This window comes from Artibeus jamaicensis, unplaced genomic scaffold (genome assembly GCF_021234435.1).
Source record: "Artibeus jamaicensis isolate MK-2021 breed Jamaican fruit bat unplaced genomic scaffold, CSHL_Jam_final contig_196, whole genome shotgun sequence".
NCBI classification, from domain to species: Eukaryota; Metazoa; Chordata; class Mammalia; order Chiroptera; family Phyllostomidae; genus Artibeus; species Artibeus jamaicensis.
Genome location: NW_026521401.1, coordinates 5194119 through 5212925, shown reverse-complemented (window position 1 = coordinate 5212925; position 18807 = coordinate 5194119). Strand labels below are relative to the sequence as shown.

Genomic DNA, 18807 nt, shown 5'->3' with positions numbered 1-18807 from the left:
TTCTCCTTTATTATTTGTTCAAATAAGTTTTCCACTGGTGGCTGCTCCTCTTCCCCTTCTGGTACTCCTATAATTCGGATGTTGGAGCGTTTAAAGATGTCCTGGAGGTTCCTAAGTCTCTCATTTTTTTCAATTCTTGTTTCTTCATTATTTTCTGTTTGGTTGTTTCTTTGTTCCTTCTGGTCCACTCCCTTGATTTGAGTCCCAGTTTCCTTCCCATAACTATTGGTTTCCTGTGCAATTCCCTTAATTTCAATTAGTTTAGCCTTCATATGTTCCTCTAATTTGTGACTATAATCAACCAGTTCTGTGAGCATCCTGATCACCAGTGTTTTGAACTGTGCATCTGAAAGTTTGGCTATTTCTTCATTGCTTAGATTTATGGGCTCTGGGGCTTTGAGATCTTGAGCCATTTTTGGTCTGTTCACGCCCGTTAAGTATGAGAAGCAGAGCCTTAGGTGTTTACCAGGGCAGGGCCACCCAGGTCACTGGGTTGTGATGCTGTATGTGGGTATGGGGTCTGCCTGTCCTTCACTGGGTCCGCCTGTTGCAACCCCATGCCTGGAATCTGCGGGGAGCCTGAGTCTTTCTGACTGAGTTTTCCTGTGCAACCCCACTCCACCAGCTGCTGGCTGTGCCACTCTTACTGGTCAGGCTGAAGAATTCGTTGTTATCGGACTTTTGAGAAGTTCAATTTTCTGTGTTTTGGCTATGTTTTCTGTTGCTAAAATTTTGTTGTTTCTAAATTTGGTGTGTGAGAAGGCACAGCATCTCCACCTATGCCTCCATCTTGGTGGAAGTCCAAGATCAGAGCAGATTTAAATACAGAGACTTAAAAGAGAGAGGAAAACAAACAAACAAACAAAAACAAACAATTCAAAGCATCAGTAAATCCAGGAGCTGGTACTTTGAAAAGATAAACAAAACTGGCAAGTCTTTTAACCAGATGCATCAAGAAAGAGAGAGAGAGAACGCAAAAATAAAATAAAAAACCAAAAAGGAGAAGTAACAATTGATACCACAAAAATACAAATGATGTTAAGAAATTACTATAAACTACTATATGCTAAGAAATTGGACAACCTGGGGAAAATGGACAAATTTCTAGAAAAATACGATCCTCCAAAACTGAATTGAGAAGAAGGAGAAAGCCTGAATAGACCAAGAATAAGTGAAATCGAAGCAGTAATCAAAAAACTCCCACCACACGAAAGCCCTGGATGGGAAGGTTTCACATGGGAATGTTATCAAACATTTAAAACCGAAATAACTACTAAACTTCTAAACGTATTCCAAAAAATCAAGAAGAGGCAAGACTCTCAAACGCTTTTTAGGAGAATACTTTTATTAATTTGAAAACCAGATAAAAACACAACAACAAAAAAATGGAAACTACAGGCTGGTATCTCTGATGAACATAGATGCTAAAATACTCAACAAAATATTGGCAATCTGGGTCCAGCAACATTAAAAGGGTCAGACATACCATAATCAACTGGTATTCATCCCAGGGATGAAAGGATGATAAAATATTCACAAATAAATAAACATAATAGAAAAGGAAAAACACCGTAACAGGAAAAGAAAAACAAAAATCACATGGTCATATCAATAGATTTTTGACAAAGTACAGTACCCATTTATGATAAAAACACTCACCAGAATATGAAAGGAGGCATACACCTCACATAATAAAGGCCATATAGGGGAAACCTACAGCCAACATCACACTCAGTAGGCAAAACCTAAAAGCTTTCTCCTTAAGATCAGTAAACAAGTCAAGGGTGTCCTCTTTCACCACTGTTACTCAACATAGTATTGGAAGTTCTAACTACAGCAATCAGACAAGATAAAGAAATAAAAGGCATCCAAATTAGAAAGGAGGAAGTAAAACTGTCACTGGTTACAGATGACTTGATAGTGTACACAGAACACCCTACATCTCTATCAAAAAACCACTTCAACCAAATAAGAGAATTTGGCAATAAAGCAGAATACAAAGTCAATATTCAGAAATCAAAGGTATTTTTGTACACCAATAATGAAATATCTGAAACAGAAGTCAGGAAAAAAAATCCCATTTGCTATAGCAATGGGATAAATAAAGTACTTCGGAATAAGTTTAATCAAGGAGGAAAAAGACCTGTACTCAGAAAACTAGACAACACTAAAGAAATAAATTAAGAAAGACACACATAAATGGAAGCACAAACCCTTTTCATGGATTGGAACCATTAACATCAAAATGTACACACTACCCAAAGCAATCTACAGATTCAACACAAATCCCTATTAAAATACTAATGGCATATTTCACAGATCTAAAACAAATATTTCAAAAACTCATATGGAACCAAAAATGACCCCAAAGAGCTTCAGCAATCTTGAGATAGAGGTACAAAGTAGGAAGGATCAAAATACTTGATATCAAACTATACTACAAGGCAATGGTAATCAAAACAGTCTGGCACTGGCATAACAACAAATACATAGATAAGGGAACAGAATAGAGAGCCCAGAAATAAACCCATGTTTTTATGGTCAACTAATATTTGACAAAGGTGGCAGAAGCATATAATGTAGTAAAAACAGCCTCATCTATAAATGGAGTTCAGAAATCTGGACAGCTGCATGCAATAAAATGAAGACCACCAACTTACACCATACACCAAAACAAACTCAAGAGGGATACAAGACTTCAATATAAGTTGTTACACCATAAAAATCCTAGAAGAAAACATAGGCAATATAATCTCAGATATAAAGAGTAGTATTTTTGTCAATATATGTCTTAGGGCAAGGGAAATAAAGGGAAGAATAAACAAATAGGGCTACGTCAAACAAAATGTTTCTGTACAGCTAAAGCAAGCATCATCAAAATGAAAAGCAAACTGACTGTATGGGAGAACATATTTACCTCAGACAAAGGTTTGATCTCCAAAATATATAAAGAACTCACATGACTCCACACCAGGAAGACAAATAAGCTGATTAGAAAATGGACAAAGGACCTAAACACACACTTTCTAAGGAGAACATACAGAAAGCCCACAGATTATATATATATATATATATATATATATATATGAAAGGATGCTCAACATCACTAGCCATCAGAGAGTTGCAAATTAAAACCACAATGTGATAACACTTCACACTGGTGAGAATGGCCATCATAAACAAATCAACAAACAACGAGTGTTGGAGCCAATGTGGAGAAAACAGAACCCTAGTGCATTGATGGTGGGAATGCAGACTGGTGAAGCCACTGTGGAAAACAGTGTGGAATTTCCTCAAAAAACTAAAGCTGAAACTGCCTTTTGATCCAGCCACTCCACTGCTGGGATTATACCCTAAGAATCTTAAATTACCAATTCAAAAGAACTTATGCACCCCAATGTTCACAGCAGCGTTATTTACAGCAGCCAAGAGCTGGAAATAGCCTAAATGCCCATCAGTAAATAAGTGGATCAAAAACTGTGGTACATTTACACAATGGAATACTACCCAGCAGAAAGAAAGGAAGAACTCCTACTCTTCCCAACAGCATGGATGGATCTAGACAGCATTATCCTAAGTGAAATAAACCAGGTGGTAAAAGACAAATATTTTGTGATCTCACCTATAAGTGTAACCTAATCAAGAAAACAAATCAATGAGCAAAACAGAAACAAAGACATGGAAAAAAAGAAAAAACTGACAGTGACCAGAGGGGAGAGAGGAGGGACATAATAGAGGGAAGAAGGGGAAGGGGGAAGTTAAGGAACATGAATAGAGGACTTATGGGCAGGGACAATGGGGGTTGATTTACAGTGCAGTTGGGAGCAGACAAAACAGGGAAGAACAATGGGGAAAGATGGGACTACTATAAGTGAGAAGGGAGGGAGGGAGGGAGGGAGGGAGGGAGGGAGGGAGGGAGGAAGGAAGGAAGGAAGGAAGGAAGGAAGGAAGGAAGGAAGGAAGGAAGGAAGGAAGGGAGGGAGGAAGGGCAAATTAACAAACAATACATGTTGGCGAGGATGTGGAGAAAAGGAAATCCTAAAGTACTGTTGGTGAGAATTAAGACTGGTGCAGCCACTGTGGAAAACAGTATGGAATTTCCTCAAAAAATTATAAATGGAACTGCCTTTTGACTCAGTGATTCCAATGCTGGAATTATTCCCTAAGGATCCTGAAACACCAATGCAAAAGAACTTATGCACCCTTGTGTTCACAGCAGCACTATATCCAAGTGCTGGAAATAGCCTAATTGCCTATCAGTAAATAAGTAGAATAAAATTTTGTGGTGCGTTTACACTTTCAGAATACTACATACAGCAGCAAAAAAAGAAAAATTCGTAGCTTTTGCAACAGTGATGGAACTGGAGAATATGCTAAGTGAAATAAGCCAGGAGGTGAAAGACGAATGGCATACGATCTCACCTATAAGAGGAACCTAATGAACAAAAGAAAGAAACGAGCAAAATACAAGAAGAGGCATGGAAACAGGGAACAGATGGACACCAGAGGAAAAGGGGAATGGGGATAAGGATGGAAAGGAAAAGGACTAGTCAAGGAACATGTATGAATGATCCATGGACATGAACAACCGAGTGGGGACTGACTGTGGGAGCAGGATTTGGGGTGGGCAGAGGAGAGCAAAAGGGGAAAAACTGGGACAACTGTAATTGAGCAATAATAAAATATTTAATAAAAAATTTTAATAAAAAGTGTAAAAAAATTATACTAGGCAGATTGATCCAAATATATGTCCTCCATTATCCATAATAATGGTTAACAATATCATAATGATAATAGGTAAAAAGTTATTTCAGTATTTTACTGTGTACTTACTGTTGACAGTCTCTGTGTTGAGTATTTTATACCTATTGTTAATTTCATTCTAACAATAATTCTTTTTTTTATTGTTGCTCAATTACAGGTGTCCCAATTTTTGCCCCATCCAGCTCACTCCTGCTCCCACAGTCAATTCTAACAATAATTCTAAAACACAGATATACATTATTTTAGCCTCATTTCATAGCAGAAAAATACAAGGTTCAAACTAGTAAAGTAACTCACACAAGTTGTATAACTATACGAAAAACATTTGATTCAAACTTCACAGTCTGACTATAGCCCCTGTTCTCAGCCTCCAGACTACTGCATTACTACGAAACATTATTTTCTCTTTGTATAGCTTTTTTTTTAACAGTTAACTAAAAGTTTTTACATGTGTACTCAAAAAACTACAAAATACTTAGCTAGAAAGGCAGGTATTCAGACTCTATACAGTTTTAGCCAAAGATAAGCCGATATAAACTGGTTACAAAAGAACTTCCAATCTTACAGAATCTGTGTCTCCAAATCCCAAAGCTTGGTGAATGCAGTTAATACGTACCTGTTATATGGGCCACTTGCCTGCTATACCACCTGAACATGTTTCTGCCTGGCAACATTCTCACAAACCACTCATTCCTTCAATAAATAGGTACTAAAGTCGAAGTAAAAATAAAAGAAAGAAAACAAAAGCAATTTTACTCTACTAGCCTTCCTCAATATTAAAAAGAAAAAAAACAGAAGAAAAACCCATCTTCTGTGAAAGAAGGACATGATTATAACCTTGAAACATTAACTACAAAAGATACTTGCCACATCTATCAAATTCTGGATCCATACATACCAAGGAGGGCTTGACATACTTGAACAGAAAACAGATTTCCCTACACATAAGGATCACAGAGCTCAAATGTAAATCTAACTAATTAGAAAGGGAGTAGGGGACTCTGTAGAGACCCAGAACAGTAGGAGAAAATGAAATTAAACTAAGCTCAGTCAGATGGGCCAGGAGACGCTTCTGGAAGTCACATCACCATGACCACCCACAGAGAACCCCAAGTTCAGTTCAAACTTGTGTTGGTTGGCAAGGGTGGGACTGGGAAAACCACATTTGTGAAACGCCAGCTGATGGGTGAATTTGAGAAATATGTAGCCACCCTGGGCATGGAGGTCCATCCCCCAGTGTTCCACGCCAACCGAGTGCCCATCAATTTCTCAATACGTGGGACACAGTAGGTCAGGAGAAGTTCCACGCACTGTGGGACAGCTACTACATCCAAACACAGTATGTCATTATAATGTTTGATGTCACTTCAAGAGTTACTCACAAGAATGTGTCAAAGTGGCACAGAGATCTGGTATGAGTGTGTGAAAGCATCCCCACCGTGTTGTGTGGCAACAAAGTGGATATTAGGGACAGAAAAGTTAAAGCAAAATCGATTGTTCTCCACCAAAAGAATCTTCAGTATTACAACATTTCTGCCCAGAGTAACTACAACTTTGAAAAACCCTTCCTCTGTCTTGCTAGAAAACTAATTGGAGACCATAACTTAAGAGTTTGTTGCCATGCTTGATCTGGCCCCACCAGAGGTTGTCATGGACCCAGCACTAGCAACACAGGATGAGCACGACCTCGAGGCTGCTCAGACTACCACTCTCCCAGATGAGGATGATGACCTATGAGAAAGGGAAGTTGGCGCCCAGCATCAGAGGTCTAGATTTATAGGCAACTGTCCTGTGACATCGGTGGTGCAGCGTGTTTGCCACTTTACTGCATAGCTAAGCAGAACCTGTGCTTGATCTTTGGGATGCTGAAAGAGATGAATGGGCTTCAGAGTGAATGCTGCAGTTTAAAAATACATTCATTTGTTGGATCTGCATGTTTAACTGTTTTGTTAACAGTTATCTCCTTACTGAGTTTCAAAACTCTAAGACTGCGGTAGCCACATCAGAATATTCGGTAGTAATCAGAATATTCAGTAGTAAAACCTTGTTTGTCACTGTCGTTCCCATCCCTTTTTGTTTAGAATCAGAATAAAGTTGTATTTTAAATATCAAACAAAATTAAAAATAATACGCTGATACATTCCTAGGTTTACAGTACTGCTGGAGGTGTAATGAAGATAACAATGGAAAGACAGAACAAATGCCACCAGAACATAATAAAGAGAAACCTGTGACCCCAAGAATTTAGCTACAAGCAACACAGGCCTTTTGAACACTGACAAACAAACAGTAAGTAATAGAAAAATGGAACAGTTAATAGCTACTAGTTAATGGAACTAGTATATGTAACATATACTAGTAAGTGTTATAACTGCATTAAATATATTAATTCATTTAATTCTTGGTATATACTATTATTAACCTTGTTTCATAGATGAAGAAATTAAGATATAGAAAGATTAAGGAACTTGCCCAAGGTCAGACAGTAAACAGAGAAGCTGAGATGTGAACCCAGACCTCATTGTTACAGAACCTTGTTCTTAATCACTATGCTTTACAGAATAAAAAGAATATTTTTAAAATACAGAATAATTTGATTCTGAAGACAGAAAGGGTATGTATGCTATACCCTATAAAAACAGACACAAAATAATCAAGACTAACACACTGTTAGTTTTGAAAATTTAAAATTAAAAAAATAAAGAGCTATATAAGCACCTAGACACCCCCCCCCAAAAAACCCCTTTAATCATGTGCAAGTGGGAAAGATTAAATTAGCCTCCAGATTTCTCCCAAACAAGGTTCCATATGCCAGAAGATATGACTCCAATGTAAGGCAACATCTAAAATTTCTTTTAGAAGTTTCTACGCACACAGGATATAGAGACATAAAGAACATTTAGAGAAATAAAGAAACAAAGTACCTACAGTCCATTCTTGGAGAGGGGAAAAAAGCTACTTGAAGCCAATGACTACATAATCAAAATTTAAAAACTCAGGAATACGGAAACTAAGGTAAAAGGATTGAGGGTAAGCACTAAATTCATTAATATCCAGGAAATAATAAATACTATTGACCTGTAAACAACTTGGGGGTTAGAGGTAGCAACTCCTCAAGTCAAAGCTCTTATATAACTTTTGACCTCTGGGGATTGGTTCTAGACCCCCACAGACTCCAAAATCCATGGATGCTCAAGTCCCTTATATAAAATGGTATAGAACAAAGCAGACAATTGATTCTCTACCTCTAGGAATTCTCAACTGTGGCTCGAAAATAGTTTCAACCACCATGGCTAGCTGAATCCAAGGATGTGAAACCAGGGGATACAGACAGCCAACTATATTTATTGAAAAAATTTGCCTATTTGGGGGGTCCAAAAATTTGGACCCAAGTTCAAACCCATGTTGCTCAAGGGTCAACTGTACCTCTAATCAAAGCCACCCCTGCCCACTGCTATCCAATGAAACACTAGTGTTAGCTCAATAGTGGGTTTTTAAATTTTGTACCCTCACTGTACCTCAGATGGTACTTCTCTGCACACAGCACTCAACAAATAATGCTTTTTAGGAGGGTAACTTGATATATCACCCACTCAACTCCCCAGCCTGAAGGAATATAAGCTCTTTGATGGCAGGATTCCTGTTTTACTACCAAATCCCAGGAGACTGATAGGCAAAGAGTGGTATTCAATAAATATTTGACTAATAAAAGAACAGATATGAGCATATGGACTTATTCTATCTTCTGGGCTTTAACCAACTGCCATCTGGACATTGCCGATATCTCAAATTCAATACATCCAAAACTAAATTCTGACTCTTCCTCTCAAAATCCAATTGTCCATCTCAATAAATCTCCATCCACCTGAAGCCTCTCCCTCACGCCTCAAATCCAAAACATCCAACTCTCCAACAAAATTTTTGAGCATTTATTACATACCAGGCACTGCTCTAAAGAATGAACACAAAATACATAAAACTCCCCATTTTTGTGGAGTTAACATTCATCATTGCATTCTACTGATTTTATCGTAAATACGTATCTCAAATCTGTCTATTTTTAACCTTTGCCAGTGCTAGCTTAGAGCTAGCCACCTGATTCATCCCAAGCCTACACTGTTGCTGTAGTTGACTAGGTCTTGCCACTTCTCTTGCAAACAATCTCCAATTCATTTTGCCATACGGCATCCATACTTTTGAAAGACAAATCTTATGGTGTCTTTCCCCTGCTTACATTCTTTCAACAGCTTCACACTGCATTTAGGGGGGAAAAAAATCCAAACACCAACATGACATTACAAGGCCCAAATATAAAATATAGTTTTTGTTTCCTTTCTAATCTCAACCACTCACTATGCTCCAGTCAGTGGCCTTCTTTCAGTGCTTCATTCACATGCATGATTTTCCATGCTGCTGTTGTTAGGCCCGGAATTAGATAAAAGTAGCCAAGAGGAACAAGGAACCCGAGGCAGGCTCCAGACTCAGCAAGGAAGATAGAAAATACAGAAAGTACAAAGAGTGCTGAACAAGATAACCACCTGTGCATGACCTTGTCTTTGCAGAAAAGTATCCACTGCTGCAAGCAGAAAGCATATCCATGTGTGTTCCCTGAGATAGCCAATCACTAACGGATACGTCTGCTTCTGTATTTGCTTGCTTGCTCACCCCAATAAAAACCCTAGGCTGTAAGCGCCAGGCGCGACTCTCATTTGCCGCCCTCCGGGCACTGTGTCTCCGGACACCTCGAGAGTTCGCCCCTGTGCAGGTAAAGCTTTGGCCAATAAAGTTCCATCTTAAACTCCTGAAAGTTTCCGACCATTTGTTGCTCGTGCTGGTGGATGCTACACTGTCTAGGCCACTCTCTCTACCAACCCAACTCATAATTATACTTTAGGCCTTTGCTTAAAGAGTGCTGACTGAGAAAGGCCCTTCTTGACCTCTGCCCCTCAATTTAAATTGGGCCCTTCATATTACTACCTCCCATAATTACCCTGTTCTTTTTAACCATTTGATAACATTTTATAATTTAATTGATGGCATTTAATGTTGACCTATATCATTACACAGCTCCATAAGTACATGGTAAATCCAGTACCTGGTATAGCTCCTCAAAGTGTTCAATAAATAATTGCTGAATGAATTAATAATTAAATCAAAGAAAAGAAACAAGTGAGGAAATTCTGAGTAAGGGAAAGAAGCATATGCTGATGTACTTGGAGAAAAATGCAAGTAAGTGGGTGGTTAGTAATGATGTCTGGAGAGGTAAGTAGTAACTCTATCAATGGGGGTCTATATATCATACACAGGATTTAAAACTTTCATCCATAAAAAGAAAGATTTTTAACCCACGTTTTAGATTCTATGGGTACTGAATATTTTGGAGTGAAGGAATATCTAGAGAGTCTCAAAAGAGGTCCATAACATTCCTCCTCCAAAGAACCACTGCTAGAGAAAATGGAGGAAAGATGACTGGTTTTAAGTCATGCAATGATATGATCCAATATGTATTTTAGAAATATTGCCTTACAAACAGCATGAAAATTGGGTAGCAAAGGTATGAAACTGAGGGCTGGATAATCAATTAGAAAACTTTAATTACAGGAGACTGTTCTGTGTGGTGTGGGCCCACCTCCCACTTGGAAAGGCCAGCAGAAAGCGAGGTCCAGTACACAGGACCCATGCCCACAGCTAGGTTTCTCCTGTGGGGAATCAGGCCTCCATTCTACTTACACCACTTTGAGACTTGCTTTTTGCTAAAACTCCTTCACTTTGAATTGAGGCAGAAAACATTTACTGCCTATCTTTTAACCTTCTAAAATCTATGCTAAACCTTCCAAGGATGAATGTAACCAGTTCAACCACTTTTCTCTTTACATTTGCAAATATCCTCTTTTGATGTAATTAGCAACAACCTCTCCTTTTTTTTCTGTAAAAGATAACCACCTAAAGCGAACCTGTGCATAGTAAATGAGGACCACCCTCAATGTAATGTGCCCAGAAAAGCAATAAAAGCTTGTCAAGGCAAGGGATGGAGGGCTCTCCCCTTGAGAGAGTGGCCACGCCGACCCTTTTCCTCTACAAGACTTGGTGGTCCGTGTGAATATGTCTCATCTCAGCCACAACGCAGTGGACACTGCAGGCCGGTACACATTTTTTAAGAAAATGAGGATCTAAATGAGTGCAATGTCACAGGCAATGAAAAAAAGGGGATAAATACCAGAAATAATATTAAGGAAATAAGCACTGAACCCTCAGCACACTTAATAGAGAAGGGAGAAAAGAAATTTCCAGGATTTTTGCTTAGATAACAAAACATTTGATAGTGCCACTCACCATGGAAAGAAATGCAAGAGGAGGTTTAGGACAGAAGCCACTTTATGTTTGTCAAGGCACCCTCAGCACACCATAGTAGAGATGTCTACTGAGGACCTGAGTCAGAGAAGAGACTGATCTGGAAATCCACATTTGGATGACATCGAGATGACAGCAGAAATCATGAAAGTATATGAAATTCCCTCAGAGGTTCACTTAATATCATATGTAAAATGTTAAGAGTTAGGCTAATCTGAAATACACTTACAATAAATATGATTTTGCTCACTACTGTAGATTTTTATGAAATTAAAAAATCTATAAACTTATTTTAAAAGTTTATCAAAGTTCATATTCTATATACAGTTTCTACTTCCTCCTCATATTCTTGTAATATATATTACATTCAAATTTATGTCACAACTATTACACAACAAAGAAAATACTAAAAATATTTAGTTATAACTTCCCTTGCAATGCCAGAATACTGACAGTGGTATAATTCTCCAGTTAAAAAGAGTATTAGGGAGCTACAGCCAAGATGGAAGGGTAGGTAGAAACCCTTCACTTCCTCACACACCCAAAAGGAGGATAATAACCAATCTAAAATCAAGAAATAACCACAAGTGCCAGGAAATAAAACTGCATGGAACTCCAACAACCAAGGAATTAAAGAAACAGTCAACTAGACCAACCAGACCAGTAGGAGGAAGATGAGGGAGATGAGGAAGATGAGGGAGACAGGGCAAACAAGTGGATGAAGAGAACCGGAGATAAGGCAGCGAACCTCATAAGTGGGACTGGCTTAAAGGGCCTGTGGTGAGGCGGTAGACCACAATGGTAGGGCTGACTGAAGGGGAAACTGAGACTCAGAGCTGACTGTGGACAAGAGCAGGCTTTGCCATGGTGGGAGAAACTCCCAGTCTCACACAAGAGTTCATTGGAAAGTGGGGCTAGAGCCTAGCAAGCAAGCTGCATTGTTCCCTCTCTGACCCCTCCCCAACATACGGCCTTACTATGCAGCAGAGGGTTGCCCCACTCTGGTGAACACCTAAGGTCCTGCCCTCTTACAACTTAACAGGTGTGCTGAGACAAACAAATATGGCCCAAATAAAAGAACAGAGCAAAATTCCAGAAAGAGAACTAAACAATAAGGAGATGGCCAACCTATATGATGCAGAGTTCAAATACTGGTAATCAGGATGCTCACAGAACTGACCGAGCTTGATTGAAAAATGAAAAAACAAACGAAGGATACCCAAAGTGAAATAAAGAAAACACTTAGGAAACAAACAGTGACAGGAAGAAAACCAGTACTCAAAGCAATGATTTGGAACAAAAGGTAGAATTAAACAACCAACCAGAACAGAATGAAGAAACAAGAATTAAAAAAAAAAAAAATGGAGAGAGGCTTAGGAATCTCTAGGACAACTTTAAACAATGTTCCAATAACCCAATTATAGGAATGCCAGAAGGAGAAGCATGAGAGCAAGAAATTGAAAATTTACTTGAATAAATACTGAAGGAAAACTTTCCCAATCTGGTGAAGGAAACAGACTTCCAGTAACTCCAGGAAGTCCAGGAAGTCCAGGAAGTCCAGGAAGTCCAGGAAGCCCAGGAAGCCCAGGAAGCCCAGGAAGCCCAGAGAGTCCCAAAGAAGTTAGACTAAAAGAGGAACATAGCAAGGCACATCATCATCAAGATTAGAAACAAAAAGAGAATCTTAAAAGCAGCAAGAGGAAAGGAAAGAGTTTCCTACAAAGGAATGCCCATAAGACCATCAGCTGATTTCCTAAAAGAAATTATGCAGGCAAGATGGGCTGGAGAGAAGTATTCAAAGTCATGAAAGGCAATGACCTACATCTAAGAATACTCAATCCAGCAAAGCTATCATTTAGAATGAAAGGGCAGATCAAGTGTTTTCCAGACAAGGTACAGTTAAAGGAATTCATCATTACCAAGCCCTTATTATATGAAATGTTAAAGGGACTTATCCAAGATATTGAAGATTAAAAGCCATGAACAGTAAAATGACAAAAAACTCACAACTATCAACAAATGAACCCAAAGAAAAGACAAACAATGAAAACTAAAACTAAGCAAACAACTAGAACAGAACAGAATCAGAGATATAGACATCACACAGAGAGACTTCAGTGGGGAGGGGGAAGGAGGAAGGGAGGAGTGGGGAGAAAAGGTACAGGGAAGAAGCAGCATAATTGGTAGGCATAAAATTGACAGGCAGAGATCAAAAATGGTATAGGAAACAGAGAACTCAAAGAACTTATATGTAGAACCCATGGACATGAACTAAGGGGAGGGAACGCTGAAGGGTTGGGGGGCAGGGTGGAGGGGAGATAAAGGAGGAAAATTGGGAAAACTGCAATAGCATAATCAATAAAATATACTTTAAGAAAAGAAAAAAGGGTATTATACTGAAAAATATTCTGAAGGTCTTTTTTTAAAAATATGTCATCTTTTAGACTTTAAAGTTTTTTACTTATATTGAATAGTAGTATTACCAATTATATTTCTAGTTCTTATAGCAATAAACGCTCTTAAAAATCTAACTAGATAATGGCATCTACAAAAAACCTATAGCTAACATCATACTAAATGGTGAAAAACAGAATGCTTTTCTCCAGGATCAGGAACAAGACAGGGATATACTTGCTCTCCATTTTTACTCAATACTGTACTATTCTAGCCAGTGCAGTATGGCTAGAAAGATAAATAAAAGGTATTCAGACTGAAAAGAAAGAGGTCTTTTTATTCACTGACATGATGATCTATGTACAAAACTCTATGAAATCTAAAAGTTACTAGAACTAATTAATAAGTTAATGAGGCTGCAGAGTTAAAAATCTGTAATAAACTATATTTATGTATTTTGTATTAGCAATGAACAATTAGGAATTGAACAATTGTTCAAACTGAAACGACAATACCATTTATGATAGCATTAAAATATTAAACATGGGTTAAATCTGGCAAAAGTTGTGTAAGACCTGTAAAACTACAACTTAGAGAAACTAAGACCTAAATAAATGTAACAGTCATTGTTGTGGATTAGAAAACTCAGTATTGTTAAGATGACATTAATACACTAATTGATCTATAGATTCAAGGCAATTCCACACAAAACCCCAATAGGCTTTTTTCAGAAACTGACAAACTGATTTTAAACTTCAAATGGAAATGCAAAGAACAAATAAGAGCCAAAATGAGGAACAAAGTTGGAGGACTAACGAGACAGTATGGTAGTGGAGTCGAGAGAGACCAAAAGATCAGTAGAACAGAATAGAGACCCCATGTATATGGACAACTGATTTATGACAGAGGTGCAAAGGCAATTCAGTGAACAAAAAGAAAGTCTTTTCAACAAATGGTAGTAGGATATCTGAATATCCATATGCAAAAAATGTATACTTCAATCTACACCTCAAGCCCTATTAAAAAATTACTTCGAAATGTATCAGAGACCTAAAAGTAAACTTAAAATTATAAAACTTCTAAAAGCAAACTTTGGAGAAAATATTGGTTAGGCAACTTATTTCATGGTTAGGCAAATTATTGGTACTATTCATGAAAGAAACAACTGACCGACTGGAACTCAAAGTTAAAAATTCTGATTTTTAAAATGTGAATTTTTATTTAGAAAGAGAGAAAATAATAAGAGAATTAAAGGACAAGCTGCAGACAGGTAAATACAGAAAAGCATTTCTAAATCATTTATCTAATGAAAAGACTTATATCCCAAATATATGATGAACTCTTACAACTCAATAAAAGACACTCTAATTAAAAACAAGATTTAAATAGACAATACATGAAAGAAGACTTATGAATGACAAACATGAAATGATATTCAACACCACTGGTCATTAGATGAAATGCAAATAAAAACAACAATATAATACCATTACCCATCTATTAAAATGGCTAAAATTAAAAAGACTAACAATACCAAGTATTGGTGAGCCTGTGGAGCAATTGGAATATTGTTTGTGGAATGTGATACAATATAGCAACTTCAGAAAATAGTTTGGCAGTTTCTTAAAAAGCTAAATACACTCCTACCAGATGATCCAACCATCCCATTCCTAGGTGAAATGAAAACATATATCCATATAAGCACTTGCATGTACAAAGGAAACTTTTTCTTGGTAGTCCAAAACTCGAAACAACTGAAATGTCCACTAATGGATGAATAAACAAATTGGCGTTTCCATATACTGAAATATCACTAGCAATAAAAAGGTATGAACTATTGATATATACAGCAACATGGACAAATCTTAAAATAATTATGTAGAATGAAAGAAGTCAACCAAATAAAGAGCCCATATTATAAGATTTTAACTAATCTATAATGAAAATATCAGTGGGTACCTCAAAATTGGTGAAAAAGGTTGGGAGGAAAGACTCACAGAAGGCAAGAAGAAACTTTTGGGGGGGGGGTTGATATATTTACTCTTGATCTTGGTAAAAAGCTTCCCAGTTGTGTGTGTATGCATATTAAACCTATCAAATTGCTTACTTTAAATATATGCAGTTTATTATATAGCAATTATACTTCACTAAACCTGATAAAATCTTAAAAGCCTAAGTTCAATTAAACCAAAACTACCAGTAAACATTATATCATCCTTCAATAAGTAACTTTTAAGTAAAAGATTCAACAGTCTGAGTATTTTCTACCCCTTGTAAGTAACATTTGAGAGTAAATTAAATTAACAGATAAACCAAAAAGGGATGTTGCTACTGTTTTTCTTTGTATATGTGGAAAAGCATCTAATAATACTCCAGCTAAAGTATTTTTAAAGAGAATACTGCCTAAACTTAATTACTGGATATGTTTTCTTCTTTTCAAGGTTCTCATACTAACTAGTTCTCTAAAGGATCATTGTAATAGTAAAGTGAACAATTTGAGTCCCAAGAGAGTCTGTTAGTATTAAAAAGTATAAAATTACTTCTATATATCAATGTACTATATAAATACATCATTCATGTATTTATACCTGCACATTATATGGCCAGGCACTAGTCTAGGTCCTTGCAATCAATATTATTTGGGGAAAAGGGAAGGGGAGACAACAGATAATACTGTTCTTAATAAACAAATGTATACTGTAATATATCAGAATGTGATATGCTTTATAGGTATAACACCCACCCCAAAGAAAAAACCAGTAAAGCAGAATATGAAGGATCAGAAATAGACTAAATACATTTATACTACAAACTTCAAAGTAATGAGACTTGTTTCCAGAGCCACACACAAAAATCTCTTACACTGAATAGAATCATGTAATATTAGAACTGAACTTTAGGTAACCTAGTCCAACCTTTACACTTTACAGATGATGTGAAATTATTCAGTTTTTGGCAAAAATTAGGAGCTCTATCTTCTGTTCACTCTACTGGCATCACTCTTTGTGAAGTCAATAATTATGATAAAATGTTTTTAATGTGCTAATGTGGAAAGAGTTGAAAAAGTTTCAAAGTTTGATCTGGCCTTCCTCACTTCATAGTTTTGTTACTTATGATAAATTACTTAACCAGTCACAAAGTACAAATTTCATCATCTATAAAAGAGGGATCATGATAATTTTGTTACTGAGTTGTTAGGAGGGTTACATAGTAGTTTATATAATTTACATATCAGTACATAGGTATATAACCAATACTTACATACTAGCACCCAAAACAGTGCATCATATTCATGAGTTTTTATATCTTTACTAGACTATAAACCTCATATACATCTAAAATACTAAATATTATGCAAATGCTAAATAAGCATTCATTAATTTGTTAATATCCTGAAGGATCAACCAGCTTTCAAAATGTTACAAACATTATGATAACTCATATCACTAAGTTGGCGATAATCAAATTAACTGAAAACTTTAGTGTACACTTAAAAATATTTTTGATCTATAGTTTTTAAACAGAAAAGTCTATAAGCATTAAACACTTTTTAGTGTCATAAACTACGGTCCTGGATCTTTCTGTCCACAAGAAAATAAATTTCACTGTGAAAAACACCTAAAAGAAAACAAAAAAGCCTACAGTATTTTATATCATGGCTGCTTTTCATATTCATGCTTCTGCTCCTGTATTCACAAATATGAATGCAAAAGAAAAAAAAGCAGAGCACAATTCCAATGCCATCACATAATAGTCTAGCAGCTTCTTTGCATTTATAACTATTTTAGCTGACAGCAAAATAACCACAAACTGAACAAAGGATAAAATAATGCAAATGGGTAAGAGTGTTTGATGCCATGAATATCATCTTCTCCAAATAACTGTATGTTCCAATTTAATTTCAAATAAAAAACAATCATGAAAACCGCTTTGTAAAAACATTCCCTTCCCCCACTATAGAAGTAATCCCTGCCCCTAACCTTCAATAGCCCAACCAAAGTCCCTTGGGTATAAAAGGGAAACAACCATCCAAGAGCTTCAGATAATTAAACCACAATTTAGAGAATAAGAAATCAAAGTTCCTAGCTAAGATTCAGAAGTTATGTCAATTCAGCTCTAAAACAATAAAAGAAGGATGCTGTTTCCTATCCTTTTGAATAAAAAATATCCCTGCAATGCTGGATATTAAAACCTTTGTTCTCAAGCTGAGCAATTAATTAAAGCACAGGTTTTCAAAAACAAGAGTTTGCTTCCTTAAGGTCAAACTAGGCTTTTTTAAACATGAAGAAATCTTAAAAGCTATTGTAATAATAATAAACAATACAAAATATCCTTTTCCCTTTTAATTTTATTCCTGTTATAGGTACAACCCTTTCACATATGCTATTTTTCTACCGTTTTGTTACATTTCATACCCACCAAGAAAACAAAGACTGCTATAGGTTACCTGGGATCACAGGACAACTCAGCAAACAAGTGAAAGCTCAAAAGGTTGTTTCCATGGAACATAGGAGAATGAAATCCTCACCAAAGAACCACTCCCTTAACAATCCTAGGCTTTTCCTTTATATATACACTTGAGATCCTTGGAAAGGCATCTGTCTGATGATACTGCTGGCTACAGAGGGATGATATGAATAAACCCCACCTCTTCTCTCACCCCCAATCATCTACCATCATCCACTGAAGCCCAACACTTCACCGTTAATGGAAAGACAAAGAACAGCATCTGTATACACTGTTCTAGAAGAAAAACACTGAGAATACATAAGTGATAAAGAAAGCAAATACTTTCCTGACAATTTTCTAAGACAGAAAGGCAAACAGCTCCTACAAAATTAAAAATACTTGCTTAAAGATCCAATTATATAACCACAATATATTAACATTAATTTTTGTCAGAATTTCCTGAATAAAGTATGATTTTCAGAAAAACATAGTGTCTCTACCAAAACTGGAGGTCCTCAAATATCTTAAAATTTTGTTGTTGCTACTGCTCCTTTCCCTAAAGCCAAATAAAACAGATCAATTGATATTTACATTAAAAAAAAGACTCCTTTTGTTGGTGTGTGACCTCTTCAAAGATAATCTGGGATAGGAGGTGGAGATACAATGTTTTTATGGAAAAACATAAAAAATGGAAGGAGGAAAAAAACCTTTTCTGTCCCAACAAGCCTAATTAAAGTTGTGAGCAAGGCTAGGAGCACTGAAATTTCTTCACGCTATTCTGTCAGTTTGTATCTGATTATTGTAAATCTTCCCTCATCTCTAACTAGGACTGCAGGCATTATGATGTCA

At 36.7% G+C, this 18807-nt stretch overlaps 1 protein-coding gene and 1 pseudogene across 5 annotated transcripts in view; one reads left to right on the top strand and one right to left on the bottom strand.

Annotated features, from left to right (window-relative positions):
- Positions 1-18807, bottom strand: part of ARHGEF12 (Rho guanine nucleotide exchange factor 12) — a 247618-nt gene that overhangs the window by 180864 nt on the left and 47947 nt on the right. The window lies entirely within an intron of this gene.
- On the top strand, positions 5854-6501 carry LOC119035672 (GTP-binding nuclear protein Ran-like; annotated as a pseudogene).